At 43.2% G+C, this 17,549-nt stretch overlaps 1 protein-coding gene and 1 long non-coding RNA gene across 11 annotated transcripts in view; one reads left to right on the forward strand and one right to left on the reverse strand.

The window, feature by feature from the left end:
* Positions 1–17,549, forward strand: part of Aopep (aminopeptidase O (putative)) — a 262,328-nt gene that overhangs the window by 69,685 nt on the left and 175,094 nt on the right. The gene's annotated exons all lie outside the window — the stretch shown is intronic.
* Positions 580–17,302, reverse strand: LOC143273512 (uncharacterized). Its single transcript, XR_013051714.1, has 2 exons — positions 16,912–17,302; positions 580–15,528 (listed from the first exon to the last, which is right to left on the reverse strand). It is a non-coding gene; the product is annotated as an uncharacterized LOC143273512 (long non-coding RNA).

The raw sequence follows: 17,549 nt of genomic DNA on the forward strand, positions 1-17,549 counted from the left end.
CTGGAAACAACCTAGATGCCCATCAACGGAAGAATGAATGAAAAAAATGTGGTACATATACACAATGGAGTACTACTCAGCAGAGAAAAACAATGAAAGCATGAAATTTGCAGGCAAATGGATGGAACTAGAAAAAATCATCCTGAGTGAGGTAACCCAAACCCAGAAAGACAGTTATGGTATGTATTCACTCATAGGTGGATCCTAGATATAAAATAAAGAACAATCAGACCACAAAAAAAAAAGTTGAAATCTCTCAAATGTCTTTCTGCAATATCAAAAATAAAGTACCCTTTTATTTTAAAAGGAAGAAAACATGGCATAACCATAATCTGTATAAGGCAAAACCAAGCTCCAAAGTGCAAACAATCCCAAAGTTCAATATCTGGGATTCATTCACAATCCTTTTGGCTCTTTTATTTAGAGGCTTGGATCATTTACTTGGCCCCACCCTTGACAACATATACATAGCCTGCCTTACAGATCTCAGCCTGCTTCCTTTCATTGTGGCTGGTGCATTAGACCACATGAACATGAAATCCTTTTGCACACACATTTTTAAAAAAAAAAAAAAAAAAAAAAAAAAAAAAAGCAAATGGCTTATTTGGAGAAAATATTTGCAATTTATACCATAGACAAATCATGACTTTCTAAAAACAGATTAGAAAAAAAACAACATACAGGGAAACAAATTAGAGATGTGAAAGGCAATTCATGGGGAGAGAAATATCTTGCAGCCTTGTGAAAAGTGGCTCACCTCTGTTCATTGCAGGGGTAGGGTAGGGGCAGCAAATGCCAGTCAAACTGTACGAGAGTGTTGGTTTTTACCTGTTGTTGACAGATCCACGGGTGGAGCAGCCTGCTCTGTGGTGGCGTTACAGGGAGAGGCCTTCCACACCGCAGACATTCCACACATGGAAGAACTTAAAGGATCTGTGGATAGGATAGGCCTTTGGCTCCAAGTCATAGGACCTTTTCCAAAGACACATCAGCAGAAATGTGCATGCACACAGTCAGCTGCAAACAGCCTAAAGTCTGTCTGTTTGGTCTAATGTAAAGAACCTGAAGAATGTGATGGAGCACTGTACACCAATGAAGAGGAATAGATGCTGCCTTTGACGAGGTCATATTCCCAATACAGGAAGTAAAGACACCGGATGGAGACATGAGAAAACTGTGCTTGGCATTGCTCCCTTGGATGTTTGCAAAGGGCATGGAAACAAGTCATAAAAACAAGGGTTTAGTTACCTTGTGAAGGATGGAAATAGAGAGGCAGGGAAAGGTGGTAGCCAGGATTCTCTCATCCTGTCTGTGGATTTGACTTTGGAACCAACTAAATATTGTCCCCAATTATAAAACTGTTTGTAGCTCAAACAAAAAAATTAAAAGGAAAATGAATCAAATGGCTGTAGCTTCTTTAGTTAGTGGTGCAACTACCCCAGAGTAAAGATGCAAGGGAGCAGTGTGTGAGGTTATGGGTTTACCTGGTTAGAAGCTTCACTTAAGTGTCTGGTTGGAGGAGTTGAGGAACTCAATGTAGAGCTTACTTAGGAAATGGCTATTCCTTTCCATGACAGCTGAGGGGACAAGGAATGGTATCCTGCCCAGCAGGGAAAGTCTGGTTTCTAGGACCAGTTCTCACTAAAAGGAACTGTGGCCTTTGTAGAGATCATGATGTCCCAAGTTTGGACCAGGAAGTGTCTGGCTGTGCCTGGAGTCACTTGTCATCGGAAAGCAAAGAAGGTATTGGAGTCTGATGATTGAATAGAAAAGGGCACAGAAATTTTTAACCTTGAAAGAATCCCTAATTTTTCTCCTTTAAAGGTCTAAAATTCAGGTGTGGTGGTACAGACCTGAAACCCCAGTAGTAGCAGGGGAATCAGGAGTTTAAGGTCACTCTTGGTTCTATGGTGAGCTTCTGGCCTGGTGGGGTATGGGGTATATGACACTCTGCCTCTAAAACACGTAAGTCCCTCTCAAATCAGTTGCCCAGTGTCTCCGGTTGACATTAGGTTCATGGCTCCCGAGAAGGTGTCGATGCGCGTGCTGATGCTGCGAAATGAGGTCTCAGCACAGACTTGAGAAGGGAGACTCTAGGCCTGTGGTTAGGACTCTTCTCAGTGCTCTTCGTTGGTGCTGTCTGTGAAATTCTGAAGTCAGAAGGGAGAGGGTGGCTAGGGCAGTCCTATCTCTGTGCCTCTTCAGATGACAGGGACGAAGGCTCCCTTGATCTTGGGACTCCTGTTTCAGTGGGTTATCTGGAGTCTTCTGTCATTCTGGTTTTGTCTTTGTGTCTGTCCCTCCCCTCTTCTCCTACACCAAAAATCAGCCCTGCAGCAGATCTGGAGGTCAGGAATATGCAGGTGGAGGTATAGATCTTGGAGTGTCCGTCACTAGAAGTATCTTGATGAGAGATCTCCTGCCTTTGGCTGTCTTTGCCGCTTTGGGAGAAGGGGTTGAAGGGAGGGTGAGGGAGGGAGAAGTAGTGAGAATGTGTACCTTACAAAGGCAAATGTCTTTGGCAAGTAGCCAAAGCCCTGCCTAGAGCTCCCATATGCACTTGTGGAACGGGTTTGTTTACAAATGTATTTTTAAGCCAGGCATGCCTGCTAACTCCTTTAGTCCCAGCATTCAGGAGGCTGAGGCTGGAGGATTACTGAGTTTGAGGCCAGCCTGATGTACATGAGTTTCAGGGCAGCCAGAGCTGAATAGTGAGACTCTATTTTTTTTTAACTCAAGAAAATATGTAGGAATAGGTTCCTTGAGTCCTGTAGTCTGTCAAAATTCATATGAAGTTCCTACTTTGTACATGAACATTATAGGAAAGTGTGTTCACCAGAATTACATGTTCTTCCTCGTGCTCTGCACTCTTGGCCAGCACTTAGTGTTGTCAATTTTTATTTTTTGGTTGTGAGCCTAGCCTTTAACGGCTGAGCCATCTCTCCAGCCCGTGTTGTCAGTTTTTAAGTTCATTCTGTGAGCTGAAAAGTCTCCTGGTGGCTTCTCATTGCTTGTTCCTAATCATTAATAACATTGAACATTTCTTGATTATTTTCTCAGATGTGCTGTCTATTCAGAGCTTTTGCTTGCTATTAATTTGGTTGTTTGCTTAAGAGTGCTGAGAGTTCATTATCTATCTTATATGTCTTTTGCCAGATATATAACTTGCAATTATTTTCTATCTTAGCTTTGTCTTTTTGATTATTTTGAGATGGGAACTTGTGTAGCTAGCCTCAAACTCGGTATATGAAGGAGGCTAGCCCTGAACTCCTGGTTTTCCTGATTCTGCCTCCAGGTGCTGGGATTCTAAGTGTGAATTCCCAGGCCCCAACTCTCTCTGACTTTAGGGAGGAAGACTTGACTTTTCCTTCCTTTCACAGTATCCTTCACAGACCTTAATTTTGATGTAATCAAACTCCTGGTCTCAAGTGGTTCTGCTGTTTCAGCCTTTTAGGTAGCTGGGACCACAGATGTGGGCCACCACACCTACCAGTGCACATTCATGCTTACTAGACAGTGTGCTACTGCTAAGCTTTACCCAGCCTATTACAACCTGGTTCTTGTGGTTTTGAGTAAGTTTTAGAATTCACCTATTTATAATTGAAATATTGTGCTCAAGTGTGGATGAAATTTGCATTAAATCTTGAGATGATTCATAAGAGCTGGCAGCCCTGTTGAGGTCTAATTCCTGAAGATGCCTGTCAGTTTTGTTTTTAGTTCTTAGATTGTTTTCATCAGTGCTTCATGGGTTACTCCATGTGGCTTCTGTGATTTCATTAGATTAGCCCTGGAACATTCAGTTTGTTACCATAATTAGTATTTTAAACTGGGGTTATTAATTTTCATAACTAGTTCATAGACATGGGAGTCTTTTTTTTTACCTGTATTTTTGTGATCTTATTCCTCATTTACTAGTTTTTGGAGTCAATGGATTTGGGCAGATTTTGTTCTTACATATATTACTTTTTTTAAAATTTGAAACACACTTTTGTGTGTTTAAGTGGGGTGATGCGAGTTGATGTTGATGCGTATATGCAGAACGTGATGACTGAATAAAGATAGTTAGCAGACCCATCGCCTCAGTTGTCTGTTGCTTGGGTCACGAACACCTAGAATCCTTTAAGATATTGAAAACCTACAGTGGCTTATTTTCAGCTGTAGTCAGCACACAGTGTGACAGGACACAATCCCCCTGTGTTCACTTTTGTGCTCACTTTTGACCCAACTGTCCCTGATCCTCTTGCTCCCCCATGCTTTCAGGTTCCTGATAACCCCTGTGCTACCCTCTGCTTACATGAGATCAGTTTTTGGTGTCTACGTATGAATGAAAACAGGCAGGATTCGCTTTTTCTGTTTCCCGGTGCTCTCCAATCCCATTCAGGAATCTATCCTCTGTAGCCTGTCTTTGATCATCCAGAGAGACTGGACTCTAGCCTCCACTCCTGGCACATGTTATGTTTATGTTAGTGACCTTCTTGATGTGCCTGGGATACACTGGCTCCTTCTTGTTCTATGAACCATGGTGTCTGCTTTGTACTTAGTACCTCAAAACTAGGCACAGCGTCTGGCAGAGGTATGGCCAAGCACAATTTTATCTTCAACCTTCAGAGAAGTGTTTACACTAGACACAAAGTACCCATGTGCCTTTCAAACCATGACTTTTAAGACTGTCACAGACAGACATCATTCAATTTAACCAAAACTCTTCTTTCTTGTCTACTATTGTTGCCATGATTGTTGCTCATGGGCACTGCTAGTTTTCAGAAAGAAAAACATGATATTTCATTGTTCTCTCCCAATTCTAACTGTTGAGTCAAAGTATATATGTCATTTTTTTATATCTATTTAATTTGCCACTGTAGCACGAATCTCAAAAGGTCTTACTAATAAAAAACAAACCTGGAACCAGGCACTGGGGTCAACGCTGGAAGATCAGAGAAACAGAACAAGCCACAGCTTCCTCACCTCACAGTTCCTCAGCTGATCCTGTTTCCTCAGACTAGAAGCCTCTGTGCCCTTATCCAAATGGATCTCAGCTGAACTGTGCTGCTCAAAAGCTTAACCAGCTCTAGTTCCTGGTCCTCACGCCTTATATACCTTTCTGCTGTCTGCCATCACTTCCGGGGATTAATAGCTCTTGTTACCACACCTGGCTGTTTTCAGTGTGGCCTTGAACTCACAGAGATCCAGGCAGATCTTTGCCTCTGGGATGCTATGATTAAAGGTGTGTGTGCCATCACTTTCTGGCCTCTGTATCTAGCGGCTATTCTGTTCTCTCACCCCAGATAAGTTTATTAGGGTGCACAATATTTTGGAGAACACAGTATCAAAACATGCCTTCCTATCCTCCCGCTGTCTCGATGTTAGTTTTTTGATTGTTGCTGTGTAGAAAACCATGCCAGGTGGAACCCAGGTTCAGTATGGCTTCATCTCCCTTGTCTCTGAGCTACTGATTTTAAATCACATTTGACACATTGTTTAAGTCCACACACATGCACTGGGTCCGACACCATTGCTCTGGAAGAAGTCATGGTGCTAGGAGCTGCGTTCGGGCTGTACTGCTGTGAGGTGGGAGAGGCCAGTGGGGTTACCAGGAGCAGAGTTGAGGGGTGAAGCTGGTTAGAGCAGCACACAAGTCACCCGAGGCATCGAGAAAGCCCTGTAAATATAAAGAAGTGATTTTTTTCCCTACTTACATTCATTTTCACGCAGATTTCATTTTTCTTCCTACCTGAGTAATTTTCTGTTGTGTATATGTACCACATTTTCTTTATTCATAAAACTGCCATCTATAGTCACTTGTGTTGTCTTAGATTCTGGCATGAGATTCAAAGAATATATATAGCAAAGAGATGCAGTTTGACCTCAGATGCCACTATTTGAGGAAGTGTTATGTGAGACCCTCTACATGGTACCTAGGGGCAGGCCTGGGGTGGCTTACATCTTGAGTTCTGCCTTCCACAGGACAAAAATAAAAAAAGAGGGGCGGGGGCAGCTTTGGGTGAGGACATAGATGCAGAGAGCTTAATGCCCTGAGTATGAATGGTTGGGCCACACCTGGTACCTTCAGCTCCAGCCATATTCACAGACCAGAGCAGCACCCACAACACAGGATGTTGTTTGCAACATGTTTGGTAAGGTTCAGGAATCAAACTGGATAATCTCAGTTGAAAACAGATGATTTGACCAAGTAACCTTCATAGTGTTAATCAGGTTAAGGGGAGACAGAGGATGAAGGAGGGCAAGAAGATGGGCATCAATTGCCTTGTTGAAAGGGACTGGTAAAAGCAGTCATATTCAAACGTGTAAGGTTAATCTGTCCCTAGGAAATACGGAGTATCGTACCTCCCTCTTTAGGTACTGGACACATCCCTTCCACAACAAACCTGCAGTGCGGATGATGCCGGAAGAGTCTCTGCTCTGCCCTACTCCAAGGCACCTTTCACCATTTAGCAACTGCTGGTGCTTGGTGAAGTGACCTGAGTTCTTGGCCTCAGTTCCAAATATAGAAATGGGTCAGTTGAACTTCATAATCCTCCTCACGCTCAATGTTACACTAAGTAAAGTACTTTTCAGTTTTTCCATCGTTTCCCAAAGGTGCTCTGGACTTTGCCAGGGACTTTTCCTGAGAAGGTTTTTCTTTCATTGAAATGCCCTTCCTCCTCCCTCTGAGAAAGCTCAGTCTACTGTGTTTCTCTCTCCTGTCTGTCATCTAGAATTCTTGCTATGGGATTTTATAATGTTTTATAATAGTAATTTCTTCAGCTGGGCTTTAACACCTAAGTTTCCCTCCTGTGTGTTTGCCATATTGATAACAGTTTGAAAGTTTCTGACAGGATCAACTGCTAGCAGCTCCATGTCCCTTTCCCACCTGAAAACTCTGAATGGACCAATGGGAAGGTGACTGGGCCCACGGGAAGGTTGATTTCCCTACTTCCCCTGTCCTCTGAGTGGGCATACCAAGTCCATGGAAGCGTATTTCTTCACAGTGTTACATCTCAGCAATAGTCTGACTTGACTGAAAACTGATAATTCTAAGGCTGCTTGTTTTATAAAATGATAGATGATCTCAAAAGCAGACTGAGTTATATGTATGCTAAATCCAAACGCTAAAATATGATGCAGATTCATGGCTCAAAGTTAGGCTGAAAGATGAACTTAGGAAAAAAGGGCTTCTAGTTTCATTCACTTTATCTATTTTAAAGACAGTTTTCTGTAGTCCATCTTATTACAAAAGTGAAATCATCTCTGTGGACCCAAAAGCATTTTGGAAGTAGCATTAAGACCTTGTTTACTTTGGTCTTTAGGTAATTTAGTTTGAGTCCAAAGCTTAGAGCCATTTTTTTTTTTGCCCTAAGTTTAAAATTAATTGTAATTCTGAAAAAAAATTCTAGCCCTACTCGTTTATACATTGTTTTACCTCTGAATTTTCTGCTTCCTGGGTGCAGAGGATGAGAAAGGCTGGAGGTGGCCGCGAGACTGATGCTGCATCAGTCTGCAGCGAACAGTGTGTGTCCTGCACATGGGAGGCAGTAAAACCTTTCCAGATTGAAACCCCAACGCCTTGGCCAAACCCTGCTATGGATTCTGTATCCATTTCCTGTTTCTTCTCTGACAGTGGAAATTGATTTACAGCTCTGGGAGCCAGAAGTCTGAGTCCATCACTGCCAGTATTGAGGTGTGGGCAGGGCCACACATTCTCCCTCCCCTCAAGGGACAGTCTGTTTTCGCCTGTTTTCAGGTGGTGCTGGCACTCTGTGGTCTGTGGCTCTGTTGCTCCAGATTTTAAGCCCAGCCCCTTCACTTTGAACTGAATGTTTTGTGCCCCGAAGGATTTCCTCTTCTGAAATCCTAGTCTGCCAATGTGATAGTACCAGGAGGAGTGGACCTTAGGAGACAGTTAAGTCACAAGGGGAACCTCATGAATGGGACAGACCCTCAAGTACTTGTTTTGTCTCTCTGCTGTCCAGTGAGGTAGCCATCTGTAATCAAGGAAAGGCCCCTTCCTTAACAGCTGTGCTCACCTCCGACTTCCGGCCCTTACAGTTTTCAGATAACTTTCTTGCTGTGGATATCGCTCTGTATAAATAAAATGGTGATTGGCCAGTAGCCAGGCAGGAAGTATAGGCAGGAGAAGCAGAGAAGAGAATTCTGGGAAGTGGAAGGCTGAGGCAGAGAGATGCTGCCAGCCACTGCCATGAGTACCAACATGTAAGGTACCGGTAAGCCACGAGCAGCATGGCAACTGATAGACTAATAGAAATGGGTTAATTTAAGCTATAAGAACAGTTAGCAAGAAGCCTGCCACGGCCGTACAGTTTATAAGTAATATAAGTCTCTGTGTGTTTACTCAGTTGGGGCTGAGTGGCTGTGGGACTGGCGGGTGAGAGAGATATGTCCTGACCGTGGGCCAGGCAGGAAAACTCTAACTACACTTTCTATTGCTCTCATGCCACCTAGTCGATGACAGCTTCTTCTGGCATCTGCCCTTACATCCATCTTCAAGTATACATGTGATTCTACTTAGGGCCCACCCTAAAGAATCTGGAACAGCTCACCTGACATGGTCCTCAGCTTCACCTCATCTGCAAACACCTGCCCTCCTTCTAGTCTTCAACTTTTTACCATGGAAGGTTCTGTTGGGCAGTTGTGGAGTTTGTGGGGTACTATTCTCCAGCCTATCACAGGCTGCATTTATTTCAAGTCTCTTACGTGTCTCTGCTGATTTCACCCACTATAGTCTGCTAATGCCGCAAAGTCTATGAGTTTCTAGGTCTGGAAGCTGCACTGGAATCCCTCCTCTGCTATCTGCTGGTTATTGAAGCAAGGTATGTTGTCTACACTCCCTGTTTTGATGCACTCATCTGCAACTAATGGGCAATATTGTGCCCAAGTTCCCAGTATACAAATTAGCAAGGTAGCATTCTTAGGGTCTATTGAATGCCTGAATTCTGTGGCTTCATGATGAAGGATTAATATGCTCTTGATAATAATCTCAAAAATATAATACTACAGGCTGGTAAATATTCCACAGAAGTTCAGGGCTAAATGAGAGATTCCTAACAGAGTTTCAGGGTAGGTCCATGAGACCACAATGTGTAAGGAGCTTTGAACTTTGACCACAAAAGAAGCTTTGGACTTTGGGGAGTGGGATAGAATATGTTAGCAGCACTTGGAATCAGGATGGCTGTCATGCACTTGGGGCTAGCTTGGACCACAAAATGAGTTCTAGGATAGGCTGGGCTACAGAGTGAGAGGAAGTTTGGGATGAGATTGGTAACAGCATCAGGGATCAGGTAAGGCAGGGCCTTCTAGAAATCTGAACTTCCTTCTGAGTGTGTTGAGAAGACCAATGAATGGACATAGATAGAGGCGGGGCGGGGGCTTGGTTGTGGCCATGACTTGGTTTGTTGTTTTAAGAGTGCACTGGCCCCTTGTTGGAGAGTAGCTTGGTGGGAATGGGGCACTGTCGCTGGAATGATATCACAGATGAGGCCAGGGTAAATTAGGGCAAAGTAAAGAGAACGCTAATAGAGAAACCTGGATCCTTGTGATATACTTTGGAGAATGCAGGACTTGAGAGGTGTGTTGCTGGAGTGTTGGGAAGAGGGAGAGGTTAAATGTGGTCCCAAATTGTTGCCATAAACAACAGCTCCATGGCTGGAGGTAGCAGTGACTGAAGCAGGAAAGTAGAGTAGGTGCGAACAGATTCCAGGTTCAAGTTGCTATGTGTTATGTTATGGATGTCACATAGCTAGTGTAGCACTTTCACAAAGTGAGGCATAGCTTTTGCTTCATTTGCCTGTAATTATACTTCAAAATTATAGCTGGTTGCTGAGGTTCACACTGTGGCTCTATGCTAAATGAGTGGACAGTTTAGGGATCAGTGTATGCATCCATCAACCCGATATTTCAAATGATCCCTTTGGCAGTCCCTTTTAAATGCTGTGACACTCTCAGGACTTGACCACCTGGGTTCTGCTCTGGCCAGCTGGATCCACTTCAGAGAGGCTAGTGAACTAAAACCTACACGTGGTGGCAGTTTCTGGTAGAGGCTGGCTAAAGAGATTCTGGCGAAAGCAGTTGTGGCCAGTAAGAGGCCTCATGACCAAGGGGAAGGATGTGGCTTGAGGAGAGCTGTACTGCTGTCCCCAAACAGGCATGAAGCTCATCAAACTTCAGAGGAGACTACAGCCATGGATGGCTACTCACTGATGGGTACATTAATACGATTTGGGGCATATGGAGCAATGGTGATGGGCAGAGACAATAAAGACAGAAGATTGTGCTGCTGTCTTCCCACGTGCTCCCTGTCATTGGACACGTTGCCTCCAGCCCACACCCCTCAACAGCTGATAGAGAAGTCAGCTCATGGTCCACAATGGTTGTCAAAGCTCCAGCCCTTGTCCACTCGTTCTATCCAGGAGAAGGGTTGAAGGGCTTGCACTGCCTATCCTTAGGAGGATCTCTAAGCTGCTGTAGAGCATTTGTCCGATTGTTTTGCCGGTGCTGGGGATTGAACCCGGGGCTTTAGGCATGCTAGCCAAGCATGCTAACACTGAGCTGAGGCCTCAACCCCTGCTGAACATTTTGCTTGTTCAGTCTTAGTGCCACTTAACTGCAAAGGGAGGTTGGAAGGTGCAGTGTGAGTCTGTGAACCTCGGGAGTACTGAGGCATAAAGGGGAGACAGCCAGACTCTGAGGAGGTCAGTTTCACTGCAGAGAACAGCATCAAAGTGAGTCTTCACTGTGCCACAGATGCCTGTATCAGTTCTTGCATCTACTGTGTGTTCAGTGGAATGATCAGAGAGAACAGAAATCAAGACAGTCGTGGTGTTTATTCTCAGGAAAATTAGAATTTGAGGTGGGTAGACAAACAGGAAAACAAATAACCAAACAAAGTCTCGATGAGAAAATAGCAGGTGCTATAAAGAAAATAAATCACATGGCTTTCACTGGGTCGAAAACAGTTCGAACATTGAACATCTCTAGAGTTGCTTATTTGTGAGTGAGGAATGCAGTCTTCAGCAGAGCTGTCTGTGTTTCTTTTTTGGACTGTGCCTGAACTTTTGGGGGATGAAAGTGCATTAAAATCACTTTGCTGGGCCATTCATAGGAAGGCCTATTTACACTGGAGAATTGTAGGCTGGCATTTCTATAAAGTTTTTTTCTGGACATGTTTATGTTAGGTTTTGTTTATGTAATATAAATGCACATTTTCGGCAGCCGTTGGTTTAAACATGTGAAGGCCATTATGAAAAGTGTTGTTAGTAATAGAGGAGACTCCCAGTGGCATGTGTTTAATGAAGCAGCATGATTTGTAAAATACTCGGCGAAATGTTAATGTTTTGGATTTATTTCCCAAAGGAGGACTTTTTCTTTCCCGCCATCCTTAGACGATGGTCTTAGATTTCATGGTAGGCTGCTATAGAGTCAGGTTTTTGCTGTTTTGTGGAGTTTTTGTTTGTTTGAAACAAGGGCCACCAGTGACACTTGCTTGGCTCTGATTTGATGTACTTTGTATCTGTTCACAGTAAGTTCTGAAGTCTTGGACTGAAGTTGCTTAAGGTTAAAGAAAGATTTTTATGCACTCTTCATTCTGACTGTGCTGAACCACGTTCGTGATTTTCTAGAGTCTTGTTAGAATTTTCATCTGTTTAGATCTGTAGTTTATCATCTCAATTACAGTAAAACTCACAGTCTGGAGAAGAAAATAGTCCTTAAATAAGTTCTAGGAGTGGCCCTGGCTTTTACCCTGGGTGGAGGTGGGGGATGTTAAGCAGCAGCCACAAACTGCACTGACAACATGGTTAAGCCAAACCAGAATTTATGGGAAAAAAGGAAATTTGACCAAAAAAAGTCTCTTCCTAGTAACAGGTTTTGTGTGTCTTTGTTAATATCATCCCAGCTTGTTTTAATCCTCTTTAACGTCCTTTCTAAAATGTAACGTTCCATTTCTCTATAGTTTTCTGTACAGCCTTCATTTAGTAAGCACTTTGCTTCAAACAGACTGGTTTCCTGTCATAGAGGAATTTCAAGTGAAAGGAATCTGTAATGGAACTGAAATGTTGTATCTCAGTCTGTAGGCATGTCGGTATTAATAAGCTGTTAATTAATGAGCAAAGCCTTTGCCAGCATGGTGGCTAAACAGCCTCTCAGCCACCCTTTGACTGGCAGCATGGCTGATGTTTCATGCAGTGGAGATGCCTTTGCTGAACACTCCTGGCTTTCCTCACATGGTCTTCCTTTGTTTTCACTTTAGTGGAAGAAATGAGTCCCGTTTAATTAGGGACAGCTGTATATGTTTTGAGACTGTGCCTAGGCTCTCACAGAAATCTGACCTAGAAGACAGATGTCAGGACTCCTATATAAAAGTCTGTTCTAAACAGTCTGTGCTACTGCGGGACACTTCAATAGCAGATTCTACTTGATAATAACCGCCTTGAGAGTGAGACCCAGCAGAGCCCTGCTTCAGTCCATAGCCCAGAGGAAGATAGCTAATCTTGGACAATTGCAAAGCCCAGAGACAGTGCATCACGTTGTTGGGAAAGTAAGAAACCGTTAGACCATATGCAGAAATCTTCTGAGTGTGGAATCTCTGCTTTCTTCTCTGTATTACTGGACCATAGCAGGGAACCACTGGCTATAAATTGAGAAGTTGCCTGAACCAGGCAGGCCAGCCATAAAAAGAGCCATGTGGTTTAAGAGAGGAGATGGACACAGAATCCATTTTAAAGTTTCCAAAATGAATGTCAGGAAGCACAGTCACTGGAATGAGCTCACTGGTGTGTTTTATTTTGAGAAATGTGGGGCATGCCCATTATGAAATGGGAACCTGAAATGTGATCCATCCATCTTAACCAGCTCAGGGTTTTATTCAATTCTTCAAGCCTTAATCCTGTTAGCCCCATGCACAAAGGAAATGCAGGGCTCCTCTCTGATGACTCTCCCAGGCCTCCTGGCATCTGTAAACCACATTTTGAATTTTACAAATGAAGCTTATTATTTGATTATCAATGTGACTAGCATCAGGGAGGCCACTTTTCAAATGAATATTCTAGACTGTTTACTTTGAGAAGAAGCCTTAAAAGATGATAATGGGTTTAGTAAGTTCCTAGAATTGATGGATTTTTTTTTTTTTAAGAAACTTACTTGACCAAGAAGATTTTGGTGTGAAGCACATCAAATGAATGACTTTTAAAACCCTAATTTTGGGTTTTCAAATAAAGACTACTTACTGATTAAAAATGTAATGAGCATCATTTATAGCTTTGTTTATGCTGGATTTTTAAAAAGTATGTGCTTAGGGGGTTTTGAAGAGTGTATAATGAGATTATAAAATGAGAAATTTTTTTAAAGTTACTTTCTCCAAATAATTCAGAAGGCTGGTGTGAAATTCTTGAGACTCACTCATGGCTGTGGACCCTTTGGACACAGCTCTAACCCAGCAACTGCTGAGATCTGCTTCTGGTGCTGCTGGGAGCTAATCTCACTGAAGTGAACATGAGCTAATGATACATTAGGCCAAATTCTATTATATGCTTTTCAGCTGGCTGCCAGCAGTTTGATTAAATTTAGTTCTGACTGTTCAGATTTGAAACAGCCAAGTGCTCTTCATTGGACTTATAAAAACTTTCTCTCAAAGTCTGAACTATTTGAAATCTCCTTTGCTTAGGAAATGCCAGCCATCCCTTCCTGCACATCGGAGAGGATTTACTTCTGCCTCCTTGGTTAGAAGCTCTGGCTCTTCCAGGGGCGGGGTTGTCATTACTGCAGCCACCCTATGCTTCTGTGGCCTGGTCCTGCCAGTCACTCGGTTAATGTAAGTTTCACAGGGTGTTTGCTTTCAGAGCTCACGTTGCCAAAGATTTGCAAACTTTCCTATCCTGAGCTCTGTGAATATTAAAAGTGGTGGAATTCATCCCCTCCCCCACCTCAGAGATACCTTGCCCTTTAGGTAGGATAGCTGGATATTACCTTCCAAATAGCTAGCCCTGGAGTTCAAGTGCAGCTGAGCTCTCTACAGAGCCGTGTCCCCTGACCCTAAAGGTTCTATTGTTAATTGAGAACATCAAGGGGCATTTTTTTAGGGCACAGGCCTGCCTTCCTATGCACCGATACAGGACTTCTCTGGAGCTGGGTAATTTAAGCCAGTTGCCTTTCATTTCAACCTTGTCAGAGAATCAAAGCTACAACATCGGACCAGCCAGGAGAGTGAGTGGTTGGACAGTACTATGTTTATAATATAAACCCTTCCTGTTTCCTCAACCCATGCTCCCTTAGCTGTCTCGCATTTTAACAGGCGGAATACTCTGGAGGTTGGCCCTGTGGACAATGGACACCAATTTAGGGATTTGTTGATCATTTATTAAGGAAAATTTCAAAGCTGAAAACAGACAAACCCACTGCAGCTTAAAACAGTTGCCAAAATGAGTACTTCCTGAGATCCATTAGTATAAAGTGTCCTGGGAGCTGGGGCTCATTTCCTTGGCGCGGCCACTTAGAGGCTGCAGGTGGCTTCATCTTCCTCCTGACAGTCTGGGGCACAGTTGGCCTGAAGGCCAATCTCACCAGCCTCACTTCTGCCAGGTGGTGAAGTCTGATATTTTGAAACACTGCATCTTTAAGTTTTACAGTGCTATGTCACGTGTCTCTGGCTGTTGAGCCCTTCAGGGGATGTTTGTGAAATGCATGACATGCAATAAAGGTGAAGTCAGAGATTCATTTCCTCCTAGGAACTCCTGAGAGGAGAGCTGGGGGTACTGACATCCTAGAACCAGTCTTCATAGGGATCCATGAGTCTTCATAGGGATCCATGACCTGGGGTGATGATGCAGCCCATAGGCCTGTCCTGTGAGTGTACATGTCAGTTTCTGGTATTGGAGAAAAGACAGTCTCAGAAAAGTGATGAGCCCTGCATACAGCTTTGGGGAATGATGTAAGTATCCCTCTCAGAAGCTCATGGACTTAACTTTTTTTCTCTCTCTTTTAAGCACATAGTCAAAGTTATACTTTCTGAAATAATTGTCAGGAAATGTGACTAAATATTTTGAATTAACTCTTTTTTTTTTTTTTTAAAGACAGGTATCACTGTAGCTTAGGCTGTTCTTGAACTCAAAGATATTATCCTGCCCCTGTCTCTCAAGTTCTGGGATTCATTCATTCACTCATTCATTCATTCATTCATTCAATTTCCTGAGACAGCATGTTATACAGTGCCAGCCGGCCTTGAACTCCTGATCCTTCTGCCATGTGCTCTTAGGAGCTGAAGCAATAGACAAATGTTACCACACCTAGCTTTAAACACCAGTTTTAGGCTACTAGAAGCCACACTTCTTTCAAGGAGAGCTTGTTCATGAATAGCAGCTGGCTACATGATTGTAGGCCTCAGTGAAGAATGAAAATGTTGGTTCCTTTAATCCACAAGCAAGGAGGGAAAGGCCTTAAAAGATATTAATATAAAACTTTTTGATTTCTTCTTCAGTCTCTCTCAACTTCAGGTGTACTTTATTTGTTGTCTAGTGTTAGCTTTAAATAAAGAAAGGAATGTAAAAATTAGCGTGAGTTGTTACCGTTTATTTCCCGAGGCATTTTTAAATGTAAATGAAGGAGGTTTAACTTAAGTGCAAAGTCATTCAAGTTGCACATTTCTTCATACTTCTTTGCATCGATCAGCTTTTTGTTGTTATGTGTGGTGTGGTTTGAATGAGAATGGCTCCTATGAGTTCACATATTTGAATACTTGGTTCCCAGTTGATGGAACTATTTGGGAAGGATTAGGAGTTATGGCCTTGATGGAAAAAGTGTGTCACATGGGCAGGCTTTGAGGTTTCAAAAGACTCTCACCATTCCCATTTTGCTCTCTTGCCTCCTACTTCTGGATCAAGATGTGAGCTCTCAGCTGTTCCTGCCACCATGCCTTTGGTCCATCATCATGGACTTTAACCCTCTGAAGCCATCAGCCCCTAATTAAATGCTTTGTTTTATAAGTCAACTAGGTCATGGTGTTTTATCCCAGCAATAGAGAAGTAAGACATTATGACAAAGTATCCAAGGCAGTAACTTATAAAGAGAAAATGTCTTAAGGACATGGTACCTTAATCACCTCACTTCTGGTGAGGACCTCATGACACATGGCTAGAGCCAGAAGCAGAAAGAAAGATGAGAGCCACCAAGGAGTCCTATAGTAATAGGCCCACCTACAAAAAACTGTACCACTTCCTACGAGTGGAGACGTGGCCCATTTTCAAGCATAGCATTCGTGTGTGTGTGTGTGTGTGTGTGTGTGTGTGTGTGTGTGTGTGTGTGTGTGTGTGTTGCCACTTCTATGTTACCAAAACAGTAGAAATGCCACACAAAACAAACTCAGATGTCTTTATTTCACTTCTTAACATGTGTGTCCGCTAATGCCCTCTCTTTTGGCTAACTTATGAATAAAGAAAAGTTAAAGGTAACAAGAGCTCAGGCTTCCTCGTTTTCTCTCCCATGCTATTGTTGGCATCATGGTTCCTAACAGGGGAAGCAGTGGGAATGAGAAAACACATTACATTTTCTTGGTTCTCTGAAGGCAGAAGTTTCTGTCCCACCAGCAACTCCCAAATACCTGGCAGCTGCTTCCCAAATTGCCACACAGAGGCTTATATTAATTATAAATGTTTGGCCAATGGCTTTGGCTTATTATTAACTATCTCTTACACTTAAATTAACCCATTCCTGTTCATTTATTTATTGCCACATGGTCAGTGGCTTACCGGTCCTCCAGCATCCTGCTTCTTGGGTAGCTCACAGTATCTGAGTCAATCTCAACCCTCTTCCTCTGAGGCCTAGTTTGATTCTTCTGCCTAACCTTACCCTGTCTTGCCATTGCCAAAACAACTTTATTATTAACCATTGAGAGAAATACATACTCACAGTGTGCAGAAGGACCATCCCATAGCAGTTCTTAGTATTTCTTTGAATACTCTTGCATTCACTTTGCATTTGAAGAAAGTTCTAGCTGGATGGAAAACAGAGCTTCAGAGCAGCTCGGAAATACCTGTTTCTCCCTTCTGACATAACACATAACTTGTTCTGTCTTTGAGTCTTTCTGAACTCACATATCATGAAAGCATCAGAATTCTAGAATTCTTGGGTCATGGACATTTCTTTCTTTTCTTTCTTGTTTCTTTGTTTCTTTCTGTTTGTTTTTTGAAACAGGGTTTCTCTGTGTAGCCCTGGCTGTCCTGGAACTGGCGCAGTAGACCAGGCTGGCCTCAAACTCACAGAGATCTACCTGCCTCTGCCTCCCAAATGCTGGAATTAAAGGTGTGTGCCACCACCGCCTGGGGGGTCATGGACATTTCTGTTGTCCATTGTGGATGGAGCAGCAAGGACAGTGGCAGAGATGATGCACTGAGCTCCTCTGCCACACCATTATCCTACCAACGCCTACCAGAAGCTCAGCCATAATAACCAACAGAGCAGCCAGTCACTGGGGGTGACTGCATAGGTCCCTACGGGGGACGCGCCTATGCCACCTCCTTAGTCGCCTTCCCTGCCCTGCCCTCTCC

The sequence above is a fragment of the Peromyscus maniculatus genome, chromosome 5 (assembly GCF_049852395.1).
Source record: "Peromyscus maniculatus bairdii isolate BWxNUB_F1_BW_parent chromosome 5, HU_Pman_BW_mat_3.1, whole genome shotgun sequence".
In the NCBI taxonomy this organism is placed as follows: Eukaryota; Metazoa; Chordata; class Mammalia; order Rodentia; family Cricetidae; genus Peromyscus; species Peromyscus maniculatus.